The sequence below is a fragment of the Aotus nancymaae genome, unplaced genomic scaffold (genome assembly GCF_030222135.1).
Source record: "Aotus nancymaae isolate 86718 unplaced genomic scaffold, 86718_ANA_hifiasm-v0.15.2.pri h1tg000021l, whole genome shotgun sequence".
Classification (NCBI taxonomy): domain Eukaryota; kingdom Metazoa; phylum Chordata; class Mammalia; order Primates; family Aotidae; genus Aotus; species Aotus nancymaae.
This window is the reverse complement of record NW_026988433.1, coordinates 25,081,051-25,100,572: the sequence shown is the minus strand read 5'-3', so window position 1 is coordinate 25,100,572 and position 19,522 is coordinate 25,081,051.

The window sequence follows — 19,522 nt, the reverse complement described above, 5'->3', positions numbered from 1 at the left end:
TACTTTGTAGGAATATTGTAAAGAATAAAGGAGATAATTCATGTGAATCATCTAACGCAATGCCTAGGGCTCAATAATTGTTCATGGTAAATTCCTACATCTCCTTTTGAGACTGTCTGAATTTCTGGATTTGATATATTCTTTTCCTGGAAGGGTGGAAGGATGTTATATTGTAACCTTTCATTTCAAGGTCACTGGCTTAAATTAGGGAGGGTGTTGGGGATGGAGCTGTGGAAAGGTAGGAAGGAATGTTGTCCTGACTTGAGACTGAGTCCAGCTCTAGTCCAATGCAGGTGATGCTGGTGATATGAGCCGTGAACGAAAACACAAAGCTGAATATACCATCCCTGCCCTCTAAGAGCACATGGTCTTCTAGAAGCTAAGATTCAAGGTGGTGACCTTTGGATGGTTCCAGCATGTTGGATCACCTTGTAATTTACGGTTAGAGTGTTATACAATATGTAGTAACCATCCACTTCCTCCAGCATTAGAATAAGTCTTTGGAATAATGTGGAGGGTAACCTTCTAGGATAAATAACAATATTCCTTGTGCTCTTCAGGGAAGAGAAACTTGCTTTTGTTTTCCAGAGACAGGGCCCTGCCTGGCATGTTGCAGCTTGCTAAAGGTATGGCTTCCCTTTCAACACTCTCTTTCTGGTGTGCCATTCAATAATGTAGCATGAAAGAATTTTGATTACGAACTTAAAAAAGGACAAAACAGGACCCAAAGCCAGGGCAGAGGGCAAGAGTGGGAGGCTGGGGACTTAAAAACTTGTGCTCTATTTTTGAGAGGGCTACTCTAGGGTTCAGTGGGAGACAGAGGACCAGGACAATGGCTGTGAGGGGCATCATATGAGCCCAACCTTGTGGGGACCAGTCCAGTGTCCTGGGGATGGCTCACCTAGCCCGAATGTCTATCATGGACAGGGACCCAGCTCCTGCCTAGGCCTCCAGACCTTCCCAGCTTACTGTCCTGCCACTGGGTAAATGACATCAAGTCCCTCCCTGGGCTTTGTGCCATCCTATTCATCCCCTTTGTAGGAATGCTGCCCTAAGGACACTCATTGATAAAATCAAAGAATGTATGAGCTTAATATAACCCAAAAGTCTAGAGGCAGAGTGTAGACCCAGAAGGTGAGCATTGTCACTAAGGGTCTTATTTCTCTACATCTCTCCTCTCTCTGCTTTCCATGTGTTGGCTTAATCTGAAGATTGCCTTCCCTTGTGGTCAAAAGAGAGTTGGAGAACCTTTCCTGGGGACACAGGTTTTCTTATTCTGTCCCACGAGGGAGGGAGAGGAGACTTTTAGAGGAATCCATGTAAATCAGGATCTTGGGCCTTACTCACTCTCATTTCTCAGTAGACCAAATTCAGTCTGTTTTTTTTTAAGACAGGGTCTGGTTCACAGTGGTGTAATCATGGCTCACTGCAATCTTGACCTCCTGGGCTCAAGCAATCTTCTCACCTTAGCCTCTCGAGTAACTAGGACTATAGGTGTGTACCACCATGCCCAGCTAAGACACAGTCGTTTTGTAACAAATAACTATGGCTGAGGGAGGTGGGCATTGATTGGCTCAATCTCCCCTGGAGCTGGGGTAGAATCAGTGCCAACCACACCATGTGGTTGCCACATAATGGGAAGGTGGTAAATCCCCACGCCCAAGGGAAATCAGGAGGAAGGAAAGGGAAGGTGTGTTTGGGAGGCATCCTAGGTGGGTTCTCCCAAAAAGCTAATCCTGAAATAAGGTTTCCAGTGCAAGTGGTTTATTCAGAAGATGATTTCAAGGAAATAGGGGAAGGAGATTGGAAAACAAGAAAGAAACAGACGATAGTCAGTATAGGCAGGGCAGCTGGAGCTTAATTCCAGGGAGAGTTACTGGGAAATGGTATAAAACACACACCACTGAGGGACAAGGGAGCTAGGGTATCTATATGTCTTCTCCCCTCACTGATTGGTTGAGGGCTGCTCCTTCAAGGAGTGAATTCCCCAGCACTTCCTGCTAGCATGCAGAGCAGCCTTCTGAGGTTTGGGGCGGGACGCTGCACATAGAGGTGTAGAAAGTTATCTGAAGCACACCGGAGTGGATGGGTGTGATGGGTGTAGGTGGGAAACTGACAATATCTGTTATAAGCGGCAGCCTGGAGACATCTAGAGTCCCCCTGCTGGACATGGTTCAGCTGAAGAATATAAACTTCATCTTTGTGGTAACAGGGAGCCATCGAGGATGTTTTAAGCAGGTGGATGCCAGTCAGATCTGAATTTCAGGACTATATCTCGCGAGCCCAAAGCGAATCCCAAAGAGTTCATCAGACTCAATTAGTGTAGAAGTCAGGCCTGCTCTTGGTTATGTGCTTCAGTTCTAGAGAGAACTGAGAGCCATGAGCCAGAAGGAAGGGATTGGTAGGCAGTAGGGGCATCAAATCGTTGCAGCCCAAGGCTCTCGGTGCCAGCTGGAGCAATAGCTAATTGCAGAGTTGTTTCAGAAGGTGCTGAAGTTCCACAGCAGTCCCAGACTCCCAGAGCCCAAGCAGGGATCTGTGTAGGCTGCTGTCTCTGGGAACGTACTTGCTGGGAACATGGCCTGGTTCCTAGCAGGAGGCACAACTAGGACACCCTTCTGCATGGGTCAGGTACATCAGCAGCGCCTGGGTTCCCTGCGGCCTTGAGGCTAAGGCAGTCAAGGCGACATGATTACCACTGGGGACAGCCGTCTTATGTTCCATTAAATATTGGATGAGAAAAAAATACGACTATTTTCTTGTTTGGTCTAAATTCATTTTTTTTCCCCAGTGTGAAAGTACGTTTGAAAGGAGGGGGAAAAAAAAAGCTTCCAGCCAGCTCCTCTTCCACTAATGAAGAAAGGGCATAGGATTTGGGCACAAGAAAACTAGGACGTGGTCTTTCATCTGCTGTCAAAAGTGATGTGACTTTAGGCCCGTCACTGTGCCACTCTAGTGGGGAATTTCCTTACCTGTTAAAAATGATGGAATTGGGGCTGAGCACAGTGGCTCACACCTGTAATCCCAGCACTTTGGGAGGCTAAGGTGGGAGGATTGTATGAGCCCAGGAGTTTGAGGCTGCAGTGAGATAGGATTGCACAACTGTACTTTAGCCTCAGTGACAAAGCAAGGCTCTATCTCTTAAAAATTATTTTTTAATTAAAAAAAGAAATGAGATTAGAATGACTGGCTGAGCTCAAGAGCTGTGCCATCCAACAGAAACATTTACGAGCCACAAATGTGAGTCACGTGTGTAATCTTAAATTTTCTGGTAGCCATGTTAGCAAAAGCAGAGAAAGAACAGATGAAATCATTTTTAATAATATATTTTATGTAAGCCAATATAGCAAAAATATTTCAATTTCAGCATGTAATAAACATAAAATACCATTAAAGTGATATTTGCATTCTTCTTTTCCTACTGCGTCTTGAATTTAGATTGTGGAATTCTAATATGAACTGTGCTTTTGCTGCAACAAGGGAGTATAGGTTAAATGCAGGAGAGAGCTTCTTGTGAGCGTGGGTTTTAAAAACACAGACACTGGGTCCTGAAGGAGGCTGTGGAAGCTTTATTCCACTGGAGTCAGACAGAGCTGGGTTCCAATAAATCTTGACCCCACTACTTACTGAGGGTCCCTGAGCAAGTCACTCTGTCTTTCATTCTTTTAAGACTGACTTTTCTTATATGTCAAATAGTTGGGATGATATCCTTATTGTAGTAATACAGGTTAAATAAGATAATATATGTAAAACACTTAACTCAGGGACTAGCATATTTTAAGTACTTGATTATGACAGATATTACAATTATTCCATTGAGGCAAAATTAAAGCTAGAATTGTGTGCATTGGGAAAAAAATTATACATTCTAGGCCTCAGAACAAGGATAAAATATCATACCTCTAGACCGTCATCGTCCCCATCATATATCCTGCAAGATGTCACTCATCAGTCGCAGTTTCTCTCTATCTGAGCCCTGAGGAAACCTCGGAAGCCTTCTCAACACAGGTAACCGCTGTCCATCAATCTGAACCGGCAAGTGGATCAAATTTATGTGCCATCCCTGCATTAGCATTGCGTGAGAGAAGGAAGATGTCAGAACCCCAGGAGGCAATGCTAAACAATGACAGAAAATGTGGGGAGGAGGAGAGATTGACAGCGAGAGGGAGAGAGAGAGAGAGAGAGAGAGAGAGAGAGAGGGAGAGAGGGAGAGGGAGAGAGGGAGAGAGGGAGAGAGGGAGAGAGAGAGAGGGAGAGAGGGAGAGGGAGAGAGAGGAAACAAGAGCAGAAGAGTTTTCAGCAGGGAGCTGCATGTTTTCTTTCATTTTGGGGTCAGCATGATTGAGCCTGCACAGAACTGCCCTGTGAATCCTGCACTGGCCGGAGCCTGGGTACCAGAGTCTCTCTGCAATGCCTTCCAATGCCACACATTTGGGTTGGGGTTGAACCCTGGCTATTTCACCCAAGCAAGCAGATTCATTTAGAGTTCCAAGGACTCAATTTATCTGTGCCACACTGATGGCTCCTCCAAGGCTGGTAACAAATGGTGGTCATTTCCCACACCAGCCTGCTTCCCAATCATTGCTCTTGCTCAGCCCCTCAGTCACGGAGGGTCTCACATGGGAGAATTACAGAGCCAGCCTATCCATCTCCTGCCGATGGAGGGGAAATCTCCATACAGAGGCTCAGAGCTTCTCTCACAAAGATGAGAAAAAGAGCCAAACTGACACTCCCTTCCCTCTGGGACGATGTGGCAGAAACAGAAGGAGGCTTACAACAAATTTAAGGGAAACAGGTCCATCTGTCTTTTCTTTGTTTCTTTATTCATTTGACAAATATTTTCAGAAGCTCAGGGCAGTTTCTTAGGACCAGAAAGGAGAGCATTGTGAACATTGGCAGGCTGGGTGTCTACCCTCAGAATTTACAGGACACCGATTACTAGAATTCAGCTCCAGGCTTGGAGCAAATAGATGAAGAAGCAGAAGAGAGCTCTGAGGTGGCTATGGGGGACCTTTGTGGGCTTTGTTTCGCCCAGCGAGGCTGGTTGAGTGCTTTACCAGCTTTACCATTCATTTGTTACCAGGAAGGAGGAGACTGCAAAGATGGATCAGGCTTGGTGTCTGCTCTCAGAATTTATAGTACACAGTAGGCAAGGGAAGCAATGACCACAATCCCCTAAAGAAGGCCATATTGCCCTTGCTTGCAACTCTAAAAAGCCTTCTGCAGGTCTCTAAATAAAATTCAATCTCCTGCCGGACACGGTGGCTCACGCTTGTAATCACAGCGCTTTGGGAGGCTGAGACGGGCGGATCATGAGGTCGGGAGTTCAAGACCAGCCTGGCCAACATGGTGAAACCCCGTCTCTACTAAAAATACAAAAATTAGCTGGGCATGGTGGCGGGTGCCTGTAATCCCAGCTACTTGGGAGGCTGAAGCAGGAAAATGGCTTGAACCCAGAAGGCAGAGGTTGCAGTGAGCCGAGATCGCACCATTGCACTCCAGCTCGGGCAATAAGAATGAAACTCTGTCTCAAAAAAAAAAAAAAAATTCGATCTTCTGACCTTGGCTTATAAAGTGTGATCCACTGGGCCTCACTTGCCTCTTGGTCCCGTCACCCACTCCATTCTAGCTGCAATGGCCAAGAGGTTCCCAGTCTCTCCTCAGCTCCTACCTCAGGGCATTTGCACTGCCATTCCTCCTGCTTGGGGTGCCCTTCCCTGACCTCTCCTTTCTTGTTCATTCCTTCTTTTCATTCATATCTCAGCCCAGCAGCCTCTCCCCAGAGCAGCCCTATCTGACCCCCACCTGACAGTTGCCGCTCATCGCTTTGATCACACTGCGCTATAGCCTTCTCCTTAAAGCACTTCTCCCTGGCTGGTGTTTCCTTTGCTTCTTTGTTTGTTTGTTTGTTTGTTTAGTGTCTGTCTGTCTCACCTCCAGAATGGACACTCCAGGGACTCAGGGACTTTGTCGTTCTTGACTCTCCCCTGAGCCTGACACCTAGTAGGCTATCTGTAAATACTGGCTTATTTAATGAATGAATAAACTAATAGTGAATATTTTTGAGCACCTGTCAGATATTAGGAAGAAAGTTTCACATGAATTAATCTCATTGTCCTCCTAACGTTCCAGAAAGGTAGGTGGTGTGATTTTCCCCATTTTAGAGTGAGAAAACTTAACTCACAAGAGGTTGACCCACTGGCCTGAGTATCCAGCTGGTAGATGGTGGAATCAGCATTCCAAGCCAGGTCTTGGGAGGCCAAGCTCTTAACTCCTAGCCTGCACTTTCTCTTCATGTAGACATGTCATATTTCTCAGTCCTTCATCTTTGTCACGTCACTTGCTCAGGAGGCCTCTATATACCTGTGCCCTCCTCTAACTGGAGACCTGGTTCACATCCTGACTCCTGACTCCTGGTTGTGACATATGAGGAGCTGCTTAACCCTCCCAAAGCCTCACCCTCCTCAAACTGATGAGAAAATGGTTGGATGAGATTGGGGTTCTGCCATGTGCATTGTCAGCCTAGGAAGCTCTGTTATCAGCTTTCAAATGACCTGCAGCAGAAGCCACTAAGTGGGCCAGCATCCCAGGTTTCCTTTACCTTTCACATGCCAGCATCCCTTTCATTCTGTTCTACATGAAAACATGTGAGAACAATCACAGTAGCAAACTATGCTTTAAAGTTTAAGCAATTTGGTGGGAGAGGTGTGGTTGCTGACTTTGTCTCAGTTAATTCTCACAAGAAGATAGACAGGAGGTTTAAAATTATTTTTATTTCTTATTATGTGTATTAGTTCATTCCCACACTGCCATGAAGAAGTACTCAAGATGATAATTTATAAAGGAAAGAGGTTTAATTGACTCACAGTTCTGCATGGCTGGGGAGGCCTCAGGAAACTTACAATCATGGTGGAAGGCAAAGGAGAAGCAGACACCTTCTTTACAAGGTGGCCGGATGGAGTGAGTGCAAGCAGGGGAAATGCCAGATGGTTATAAAACCATCAGATCTCATGAGACTCACTCATTCTCACCAGAACAGTATGGGGGAACTGCCCCCATGATCCAATTACCTCCACCTGGTCTTACCCTTGACACAGGAGGATTCTGGGGATTACAATTAAAGATGGAATTTTGGGTGGAGACACAGCCAAACCACATCATTATGGTTCAATCAAAAATGATATTTTAGAACATTTTAGAGAATAGATTAAGATGGAGGACTTATCACAAAAACTTCCTTTCCTCCTGACCCAAGTTCCATAAAAATAAGAAGAAAAAACTAATTTCAGCCCAATCTATCTACAACTTTGGGTTGGGTGGGGGGAGTGGGTGTTTACCATGGACCGGTCATTTTAAAAAACTTCTGAAAGATTTAATTTAGATGCTATGTGGTCTATAGAGAAGGGACTCCAGAGAAAGCCACAGCCTGGAATCCTGCTCCAAGTTTGGAGTAAATTGATGATGAAGTAGAAGAGAGCTCTGGGGTGGCTATAGGGGCGGCCCTTTGTGGGCTTTGTTTCACCAAGTGAAGCTGGTAGAGTGCTTTACTCTTTTCACTTAGGGTCAATAGAAGTGTGGACATCAGGACTCAACTAGATACCCCAGGCTGCTCTGAACCCCAGGAGGATGGGACCTCCTACATGGAGAAACAAGCGGCTGACACTCCCCACCCACCCTGCAGCGTCTCACCCCGACATACCTCAGAGGCAGGCTTCAGGAAATAGAAAGCCTGCTCGTACCTCAGACACAAAGATGTTTCTTTTTCAATAGTTAGAAACCCAGGGTCTCTAATTGAAAAAGAAACCACACCTGAAAGAGAAAAATGAATGCCCAAGTAAGCAGAGATCACAGAGCAAACAGAAGATAAAAATCAAAGGTGAGGGATTATAAATTAGAGTATGTCAGATATAAAACATAATAAAAACATTTTTTTCATTGTTAAAGAACATATACTAATTGTAGGAAGTGTGGAAAATTCAGAATACACATAGAAGGAAACTAAAATCATTTGTGATCACAACATTGAGAGGAAATAAGAAAATGTATTTTACTGTCTTTCTTTTCAATCTTCAAATATATATGTATGTATATATAAATATCTGTATGCATATCACTTTTGAAATAATTTTGTGTAAAAGGTATCACATTTGTTGGCAACCTGCTTTAGAAGAACCCTCAGACTTAATTTTATATATGCTGAGCATCTTCCCATGTCATTAACCATTTGTCTACATGTGATTTTTAACACACACATGCTATATACACTGTATGGAGTTACCATAATTAATTTACCAATCCTCTATTTTTAGACATCCAGATTACTTCCAACTTTTCAGTTATGAATACACAATGCTGGAATAAACATCCCTGAACATGAACTTTTGAGATAGTAGTCTTTAATTTTTTTTTTTTTTTTTTTTTTTTTTGAGATAGTGTCTTATTCTGTCTCTCAGGCTGGAGTGCAGTGGTACAATCTTGGCTCACTGCAACCTCTGCCTCCTGGGCTCAAGCAGTTCTCCCACTTCAGCCTCCTGAGTAGGGACCACAGATGGGTGCCATCATGCCCAGCTAACTTTTTTTTTTTTTGTATTTTTTTGTAGAGACAGGGTTTCACCATGTTGCCCAGGCTTGTCTCAAACTCCTGAGCTTTGGCAATCCACAAGCCTCAGCCTCTCAAAATGCTGGGATTATAGGCATGAGCCACCACACTCAGCCTGAGATGGTAGTCTTAAAAGCCTGTTTGAAGTATGAGATCACCATCATAATAGTAACAGCTAACATTTTTGAAGTGTGTCATATATGGGCAAGTGACTCCAAACTAGTTTTTGTGTCTCCAGATTCCATGTTTCTGCCTTTGCTCAGTAGTGCTGCTTTTATATACTATTTGGAACATGAATTGCTGGCTTTGCCACTTGCTAGCCACGTAACCTTAGGCAAGTCACTATAGCTTACCAAGCCTCAGTTGTATCATCTGCAAAATGGGGATGACAATACTACTGAACTCACAGACCTACTGTAAGGATGTCATGCAAGAATAAAATAAAGAGCACAATGCGTGGCACATGGTAAGAACTCTATAAATATTAGCCATTTCTATTAGTCTTTCCATGGAGCTAATCAGGAATTAACATTACTCTTTCATTCCCACAGTGGGAAGTGCTTAACTAGCCTGTCTTGAGTCTCTTTGCCAATCACCCTGCCACTGGGATTTTTCTCTTTTGGCCTTCAAATGCATCTAAAGAGGAGGGAGTTGGGGGGTGGGGGTGAGAAAGTTCCCAGCATTCCCACCAGCCTCCTACTGGCTGCAAAAATCCTACAGGAATCTGCTTCTGGAGGGCCGGCTTCCCATCTGGCTGTAATCCCCCGCCTGCTACGCAAAGCGAGTGCCTCACAAATTAGGGAAATCAGAGGCTGCCTCTTCAGATCATGCACAGACAGCAGGATGCCGAGTGGCTGCAGAACCACTTGCTGAAGCTAAAATTAACAAGCATCTTGGGTTGAAGGTTTTAATTAAAAAAGGCTGGAGAATCATTTCCTTAATTCAGATACTTCTTCTTAGTAATCACTTTCCCCTTTACTGCCCTGAGATTTTTGTCTACAGCAGCCTGAGCCATACAGGACCCACTGGTGGAGCTTGGGGACTTGAGTGTCAGATGGAGTGGGTGGACCTCAGCGATTCATTTTGGGGTCCCAGACCTCTGCATGTCATGCATTTCCTCTTGACCATTGTGCCCTCTCCCATGATTTTAGATAGTAGCCATGTACTTTTGACTTCACAGCATGGAGCACTCTGTGAGTCTCTAAACCCATCTGTCTACCGAGGACCACCATACGCAGGGCAATGGGTCTAAAATATTCTCCTCTTTTTCCTCTTTTCCCCAATTCAGTACATGAAGTACTGAATACTCAAGCCAGGATTCTGGGACACCCAAGATTCCTAGGGCAGAAACTATACCTTCACCGTATCTCTCATTCTTGCCACTTCAGGATGCATCAGACAGACATTCAACCACCAGTTCCTGCATTTAATGGCCTGAGGGTTTCTCTTGTCACTAGAACCCACTCTGCCGCTTATATGGTGGTTCAGATGTGCTGGAGAATATGTGCCCAACTCCCAGAAGCAGCCCTCAGCTAATACTAGGAGGAGCTGTGTAGACTCACCCTAAATCCCTTGCCACTCAAGTGGGATTACTCTGGGGTGATGTTCCACACTGTCCCTCACAGCTCCCTGACAGGATTAAGCCCCACCTGCCCTCAGTGGGAGCTGAGCAGATAACATTTCCTTTATTGGTTGCTTTCTCTTTCTCTCTCTCTCTCTTTCCCCTACTCCTCCACCTTTACGTTCTAAATGTAATTCTCCCTCTTGAATCCCTATCCCAGGGTCTTTGGGGACCAAATTAAGGATTCTCCTCTCTCCCTTTGAGCCACTATGTTGATCCATCTTCAATGCCTGTGTCCTTCAATATCTCACCAAACTGACCTCTTCTCTTTCTTCCTGTTGATGCTTAGTCTAAGCTCTCCGTATCTCTGATCTGGACTGCTGCCCAGCCTCTCAGCCTGTCCTCCAGCTTGTCCCCCATCCATCATATAGATGCACTCAGGCAATCTTTGTAAAATGAAACCTGGTCATGCCATGCCTCTGCTTTATCCCTGGAAGGGCTCCCCATTGCCTCTGGGAAACAGACTAAATTCTCTAGTTTGACTCACAAGATCATCTGTGACATGTTCTAAAACCTTCCACATGGTGTTCCTCAAGCCTAGGGTGCTCAGTTTCTCTAGGCCATCCCTTTTGTCAGGCTCCCCTACTGATGCTCAGTAATCACCCCTTAGCAAAAGCCTTCTCTGACATGTCCTCCACCCCAAACTGAATTAGGTCACTGTATTTGTTTGCTGGGACTGCCATAGCAGAATGCCACAGACTGGGTGGCTTCAGCCACAAACACTTTTTCTCACAGTTCTGGAGACTAGAAGTCCGAGGTCAAGGTGTCAGCAGATTGAGATTCTCTCCTTGGCTTGCAGATGGCCACCTTCTCACTGTGTCCTCACATGGTCCCTCCTCCATCTGCGTGTTGTCCATGTCCTAATTTCCGCTTCGTATAATCTCCCCATTGTATCGGATGCAGACCCACCCATGTATAATCTCCCCGTCGTATTGGATGCAGACCCCCCCTCATTTTAGCTTAACTATCTCTTTAAAGACCCTATTTTCAAATACAGCAATATTCCGAGGTCCTGGGGGTCAGGACTTCAAGTTGTGAATGAGTCCATTACAGACCCTTCTCTTTGTCCCCACAGCCTCACTCCACGCCTTTCTCTAGCTCGGAAACCCTTTATTATAATGTCTTGAATACTTATCTTTCTCCGTAACTAGACTATATTTGTGAACCCTTTCTGCTGCTGCATCCCCATAGGGACTAGAACACTGCCTGGCACACAGTAAGTACTCAACAGATATTTCTAAAGCATATGCATATAGTTGCCATCCTGGTCATCCTTAGAATCAAGTGAGGGGCAAAGAAGGAGGACCTGTATACTCAGCTTGAGGCTGACCTGTAGCTGGAAGACAGAGGTGAGGTAATGTTGCACAGCCACACCACCATGATGTTTCCCCTTTGGGACATTATCCCATGGGTTTCCCTTCTTGAGCTGGTCTCCCCATCCCCCTCATTCTGATATCTCACCCAACTAGACCAGTGTGGTGAATATATCCAGGAGCACCCAACAGCCCTGCAAACCAACAGGCTTTCTTAGACTGTAACCAGCCCAGACAGATCAATGTGAGTCCCTTCCTTTGCAGTTGCAAGGAAAGAGCAGTTAATCTTGTCTAGGGTGGGTCGCCCTGCTTTAAAGGCATGAGTGGAGATGGAGGCACCTATATTGCTTCAAGTCCAACTTTGACAAATCAAGTGATATTTTCTTAATGACTTAGTGTGAATGTTTCAGAGATGACTTCTTTTTCGCATTGATCTGTTTGCCAGCTGCCATCGTTCTTTAATTATAAGTCTCCATTTCCTCCCAGCCTCTCTGACAAATAGATAATAATGATCTGTAAACAAACATGTACGTGCACCAGGGGAGCAACTCTTGAAAATAATTCTGCATAGCAGGAGACAGGCAGGCAAGCAAAGCACTGAAGTAACTCAGACTTCAGTTAGGATCACGGTTTTGCCATGCCATCTGATAGCGCATTCTGTGCAGATGGAAATGTTGTATACCGTGCAGTACGATATGGTAGCCAGTAGCCACATGTGGCTACTTGAACGCTTGACATGTAGTTAGTGTGATTGAAGAATTAGATTTTAATTTAATTTAATTTTATTTAAGTTTAAGTAGCTACATGTGGCTAAAGTGGCTACTCTGCTGAAAAGTACAATTTAGAGACCAGTCATGTCACCTCTCTGAGCCTCTTCTTCCTACCCTGTAAATGGAGATTAAAATCTCTATTGCATGAGGACAATGCTAACTGCTATTACAAACAGGCTACATGACATTAGCGGCTCCAGCAAGTCAGAATCTTATTTCTTGCCCATATAACCGTCTAGGGCATACCCCCTCTAAGGAATATTCAAGGATTCAGGCTGATGGGTTTGCTATCTCCAACACATAGCCATTCTAGTTATTCCCATCTAGTCACCAGGAAAGGGAAAATAGCAGAATTCCAAACTAGGGATTTTCTCTTAAGCAATTGAGATAGAATTTATAATGTCGTTTCCACTCTGCCCATTCTTGGCAAGAAAACAGTCACGTTACCACACGTAACGGCAAGGGCAGCTGAGAAATTTAGTCCTCAGCTGGATACCAGTGCCCTAACTAGAATTATCTTAGTGTAGAATAAGAAAAGAACATATTTTGGAAGACAGATTACTGTATCTATTACCCCTACTTTGGAGGACTGCTGTATGGGTTAAATATATTACGTATGTGACACGGTACTTGTGTAACAGTCAGCTTTTGCTGTTAGTAAGAAAACAACCCTACCATTTAGTGTCTTAACACACAATGCTGAGTGAGAGTTAGCAGTTTGGGCTGGGTTCATGTAAGCAGTTGTAGACTCAGTTGATCTCAGCGTAGCTTCCATCAGTGCTGCTTCCATCAGTGCTGCTTCCATCAGTTGCTGGGTCAGCTGGAGCTGGCTGACCTAGGATGGCCCTGGCTGGACCATCTTGCCTTGCTTTACTTAATTTTTATCCTCCTACTGGCAAGTGATGGTGTTCCAGGATAGTGAGGGAGCACTCACAGGGTCTTTTGAGGTTTAGGATTGGAATTGACACCCAATCACTGCTGTCACATCCTATCGACTAAAACAAATTACAAAGCCAATCAAGAATTGGGGCAGGAAAACAGACTCCATCTCTTAATGGGAGGGGAGGCAAAGTCACATTGCAAAGGATGTAGTTACAGGGAAGGGAATAGTTAGAGCCATTTTTGAAACAGTCTACTACAATTTTGTATATAATTTATTCAGTAAATGATGCCTAATATTATTTTATTAATTCATTTATTAATTCTATATGGTTCATTCATTCAAAAACTTATTGAATGTTTGCCATGCATCAGGCTTTAGGCCAAATATAGTGACTGTGTTTGAATGTATTAGGCATTGAACTCTACAAGAGGAAGTCAAGTTAAATTTGTGTGTGTCATAAAAAGAGAACAAATAAACCACAGAATAGATGCTGGTTTTCTACTCTTTAGTCCTTGACCGATGCCCAATGTCCTCTTGTCATTCCTGGGTACCTCTGATGAAAAAGTACCTTGTTAACCACGACCCCTGTTGTTTTGACTATGGTGTGGCCATCTCTCTGGGCCTGGGTGAATTACCAATGAGGTTTGCCGCTTGTGGCCTTGTGTGCTGGAGGGAAACACTTTAGGATGAACCTGGACAAATCCAGCATGAGCTGACAGAAGCCTTTGAAGAGAGAGAATAAACAGCCCACTGATTCAGAGGGCTATTAAAGGAATCTTTCTTGCTTCAGTGTAAAACGACTTGTCTTGCCTGCAAGATGAATCAGAAGCATAAAGGGTGATGAATGGAAGTGATTTCCAAAGCACTGGGAAATATCGTGGGCCCCACAGTGAAGTCATATCTGGTGGCTTTAAGATACATCTTATGCCCAATGGCATGCATCTCTGTCATTTCCCCAGGTACCTATGGCCTACTCCCACTTTCTTACTATCAAAGCCAGCACTCTCAGCCGAGAGCCTTATTGGGGACATGTTCTCCAGACCTGACAGCTCCCAAATAAAAGGAAAGTGCAAAGAGAAGACTGAAATTCCCAAGATAGGGAATCCTAGAAAGATAAGTGCTTCCAGCCCTCACCTCACTCTGCCTCATCTCTGTCTTGGTTTGAATTGCTTTGGGCATCAAATTGACTTATCAAAGGAGCAGACAGGCACCGCTGCATCAAATGAGAATCACTTTTTGGGAAGTCTCCCCAATATTTTGTTATGAAAAATTTAAGACCTATCGCAAAGTTGAAAGAATTTTATCCACCACTAGATTCTACCGCCCCATTTTATTTTTCATGCTTTATCACTTATCTATCAATTTGCCCATCCTTCTTTTTTGATACATTTCAAAGTAAATTGCACTCATCAGTGCACTTTGGCAGGAGATTTTTAAAAATCGCTCATGTCAGCAATCCATATTCAGGTCCCTAAATCACCAGCCAAGGGATCTCCATTTTAAGTAATTATTAACCTCACTTTGCAAGTGAGAAAACCGGCCTGAGTGGTAACAGCACCTGCACTGCAAAAGCTGCCTAGAAATTGAACTCCTCTCAGTCTCTTGACTCAGAACTGCCTGGGTAGGAGGAGCTTAGGGCACCTCAGCTTAGTGACTATGTCTTGGAATTCCCTCGGCTCTCTTACTCAGAGTATGGGACTTTGGTCAGACTCAGGCTTAGAGCTTGTGCTCCGTCTTCCTGGCCTAAACATTCCTTGAGGACAGGGACTGTGTGTAAGACTTTGCTTGTAGCCCTTGGACCAAGAGTTATTGAACTTCTCTGTAACAACATGGAGATAACAATGATTTTCAACTCATGGTTTAATGAGGTCATTCATGGAAATGTACAAGCGCTAAAAAGAAGTAACTTTGTTATGATATTCATTAATAAGTATAGCCTTTGTAAATCACAGTCTATAAACTCAGGCAGGCATGAAAATATAACTGCATTTTTTTCCCTATAACTAAACTCGGTTTTATTTTGAGCACCTGTTCTACATTAGAACCCTCAAAAACCACCCTGAGATGAGGATTTATGTACAAATGACTTATAAGGAAGTGGCCCCAGGAATCTGATCAAGGAGTAGGTGAGTGAGAGCCCAAGGGAAGGAGGCAAGCAAGGTCTCATGGAGGATAAGCTTTGCTCGGTCCTGCAGGGAGCTGGGGACAGTGACGGTCACTCCCAGAGTCTTCCAGAGTAGGGGACAGGGAAGCTGGAATACTTATATCTCCCTCATGCATAATATCAGGCATTACTTAAGGGCTGTCCTGGGGGAGTGAATACCTGGACATTCTGGGTTCTCTAGGTAGTTAAGCCTAAGGGGTTCTAGTAGCCTGAGGTGGCCCTTCCACCAGGAGATTGAGTTGCTGACCACACAGTCAAAGCACATAGGAAGATTGCATGCATGAAAATGGTAAGGTGTCTGAGGGATGTGAGTGGAACACTAGTAACATCTGCTGCAGAGCCCATTCTGCCACAGCAGAAATCTAGTCTAGTTCAGTGGGGTTCCCTGGAGAGTATACTCTGTACCAAAATATGGCAGTGAGATGTACAGCGAGTCCTTCCTTTCTAGTCTGTTCTGGCAACAGTTGCAACCTCCTTGACCTGCCTGGCCTTTGTAGTTTACCCATCTAGGTCATTGCTTAATGAGTCTGCATTTCTGACCTAAACGTCCTCTCAGGCCCCCAGCCTGTAAGAGTCCTTCTACTGCTATCATACCATTCTGAAATTTAGGAAACCCCATTTACAGGACCCACCTGTAAATGGGGTCCTGGATATTCTTCTGCTTCCATGACATGCTACAGCACTGGAGTCTCAGAAGGATGGTGCTCTGGTCTACCCTTTTACAAGGTACACCCGGGGAAGGGCTGGGGCAATGCCTGCTGCTCTCAGATGCCCCAGCCTACCTGGGGGTGCTGCATACCCCCCAAATCGGCCTGAGAGTGGGATGGCTGAGCAGTAGTCTTCTTTCTCCAGCTCCTAATACTATCTGAGCACTTTGAGTCTCTTCTTACTCTCTTCTTCCTTGATATTAAGGGAGAGTTTCTAAATATAGGACATCTTGTCCTTACTAAACTTTTTTCCACATACATTTTATCAGCAGCACAAGAGTGCCTCTCAAATTAGTGTATATCAGAATCACCTAGGAAACATAATAAAATCATGGCTTTGCAGAGGTCAAATCTCCAGAGATTCTTATTCTGGGAAAGACTTAAAGACTCATGAGCCAGGAATTTGACTACTTTATTATGTCTACTCTTCTGTGTCAACTCTTTCTTGGGCAGAGATGACTTGCCAGTCAGTTGCTGTCTGAATGAGGGGAAAGATGAGCTATAAGGAAACGCTGTGGGGGAAACAACTTCAGTTAATATTCCAGAACATTGGGCCACTTCACAAAGCTTTATCCTAATTTCTGAAGCCCTTTTTAAAAATTATTATTATAAACTCTTTTGATTATTTAGCCTCTAAGTGCTCTCCTTACTTCTGTTCGCATGTCCTCATTTTACAGATACCCCATTGTGATTCTGTAATTTGGGGTGGCTTTTTCTTCCATTCTTATAGCAGCCCCTTTGCCAATTCCTCTCCACTGGATCTCTATGATACAAGTGGGGATAGACAAAAATCCATGTGGCCATGAATTCTTCCTAAAATTCAGATTTTAAAGTTGCTATGTATAAAAGAGACCACTTGCTTTGGGGAAAGCAGATGACAGAGCACTGTGATCAAGAATGTGGATCCTTTCTCTGCTACTTTTTAGCTGGGTGATATCTCAGCCAAGTTAATTTCTGAGTCTTGGTTTCTTCACCTGGAAAATTGGAGTAATACCATCATCTACCACAGAGGGGGGCTATGAGGACTTAAATGAACAAAAATATGGCCTGCTTTGCAGAGAAAAAGTATACAGCTCTTACAAGTAACCGTAAAGGTGTTTAAAGTTGGGATCTCAGTCTTGGGTTTATCCTGGATGTTTTCCAAGTACCATTCCATTTGGTTCCCACCACAGTTTCACTTGGGTATCCTTCATTCCCACGTGACTGCAAAAGGGGGAAGGACAGATGGAGTGGCTTTGAGAAACAGTGGGAACTGGAAAGTAGTCATGGGTGGGGGTCCAATGAGAGTGAAGCTTCTTAGCTATTCTAGAGAATGTCCACTTTCCATTAACCAGAAATAACTTTTGGGATCCCATTGGCTCTGATCTGGCTTTGTTCGAAATGACACTTGCAAAGAGCAATGCATAGGCAGATGGTGAGGAGTAGAGTCAGGTGATTTCTAATTTTACATTTTAGAGAAATTCCAATTTGAGATTGGGAGAAGAGGGAAGGGGAGTGTGGAAACCAACTTTACAGTGGCTACATTTATCAAAGACAGCTATGTGCTAAGCATTCTTCTGAGAACTTCACACATACTATCTCATTTCATCCCTGAAACAGCATTGGACTAGGTATCATCTTGACCCCCATCTTAGAGATGAGGAAACGGCTTTGGGATGGCAACTCACTCATGGAAGTTCATATCGTTGTTTGGCAACAAAGCCAGGATTTGAACCTGTTCCGAATCCCGATCCCACATCCTCTTCACTGCTTTATGTGATGCTGTTCATTAAAGGGGAACCCCTGTTCTCTCTTCAAACAACCCTTTAAAGCAGAGGTCTTAATTTTTCTGAGAATCTGATAAAAGTCATGGATCCTGTCCTCTGAAAGCACATAAAATGCCCTGAACCACTGACTGCGCCGGTTAGGAATGCCCAACTTAATGACAGTTTTTTGCAGCTCAGACCTCTCTCTTGGGGTGTCATCCTCACCTTATAACCCCTGGGGGTTTGGGCAGGGAATCATCAGTGAACTAAATATGTGGGGAAACATCACAACCAAATCATTCATCTCTTTATTGGGGTTATGCTGTTACGACCTTGCCCCATCATTATGCCCTGCTAAGCTTCAAATTCCTCATCTGTGAAATAAGATGGTAACAGTACCTATGTCTTAGGTTTGGGAAGATTTAATAAGATACAGTACATACAGCTTTTGGACTGCAGTACATGTCTCATAAGCTTTTAGAATGCAGCCTGGCACATCATGAGTTTTTCATTAAGTATTTGCTATGATATTAATATTATTAGTCCAGAAATAATAGCCCTTCCTGCTTTCTCTCCTTTGTTATTCATCACATTTTTCTTGAGTATATATCTTGCCTCTTCAACAAGGCAGTGAGTTCTTGAGTGCAGCCAGGCTGCTTGGGATTGGATCCCAAAGTTATCCTTCTCAAACATGTTACCTTGGGAAAGTCTCTTCACTTTTCTGAGCCTCAGTTTCCTCTTCTGTAAAATGGGAATTATAATAACACCTAGCCTACAACATGCTACAGCAGTACCTGAAACGTAGCAAGGGCTAACTATATGTTAGCTCTTATTATTATTGTTGTAGTTACTGGTATTATTATCAGTAATACTGTCCCACTGAGAGCTGAGCACACAGATGGAGCTCAATAAATGCTGGTTGGTTGACAAATAACCCCTTCCAGGTCAGATAATCAGTTATACTCCAAATCAGTAGATTTCCTCTTACTGAGAAGGAGCACAAGGCCTGCTGTAATACATAAAGCAGTGGATCCCACATCCACGCTAGCCCATCCAGGAACAAGAATCTGGGGTGGAAACAGACACTGAAATATGATGCTTCTGACCCAATAAAAGTGTCAGATGGGCTGCTCTGAGCCAGTGCCTGATGAAGCGCATCTAACTGCAGCTGTAGGTTACTCCTCGGCACCATTGATGAGCTGGGAACCGATTGACTCAGCTAGAAGCAGAGGCGGTGCAGGGAGGTTAGGGTGTCCAGGCAGGCCTCCACCAGCAGAAACAAATCAATTATGTCTTCAGGGCTGCCTGGCAGGAGGGCCATACATCATGGTGATAATCAATGGTTTGGGTGAGTGGACAACCCTGAGATGGGCGTGGGGGCTCCCAAAAAGACGAAAGGACCTGGATCCCAGCAGGGACATGTTGCAAAAAGTCACACAGTCCCAAACCCAACTCTGCTCTTTCTAGCTGTGTGACCTTGGGAGAGCCACTTAACCTCGAAGACATCATTTCCTCATCTACAAAACATAGCTCTTGATACCTCCTGGGGCTACTGGGAACACTAAGTGAGAATCCGATCATCTGCTACTGCCCCGTTCACAGTGGCAGCCTCCTGTGTCTGTTGCACAGTTGAAGTGCAGCAGGTCCAAATTAAGATGCACTATAAGTGTGAAAGTCCACACCTGATTCCAGAGACTTAGCATGAATAAAGAGGAGTGCG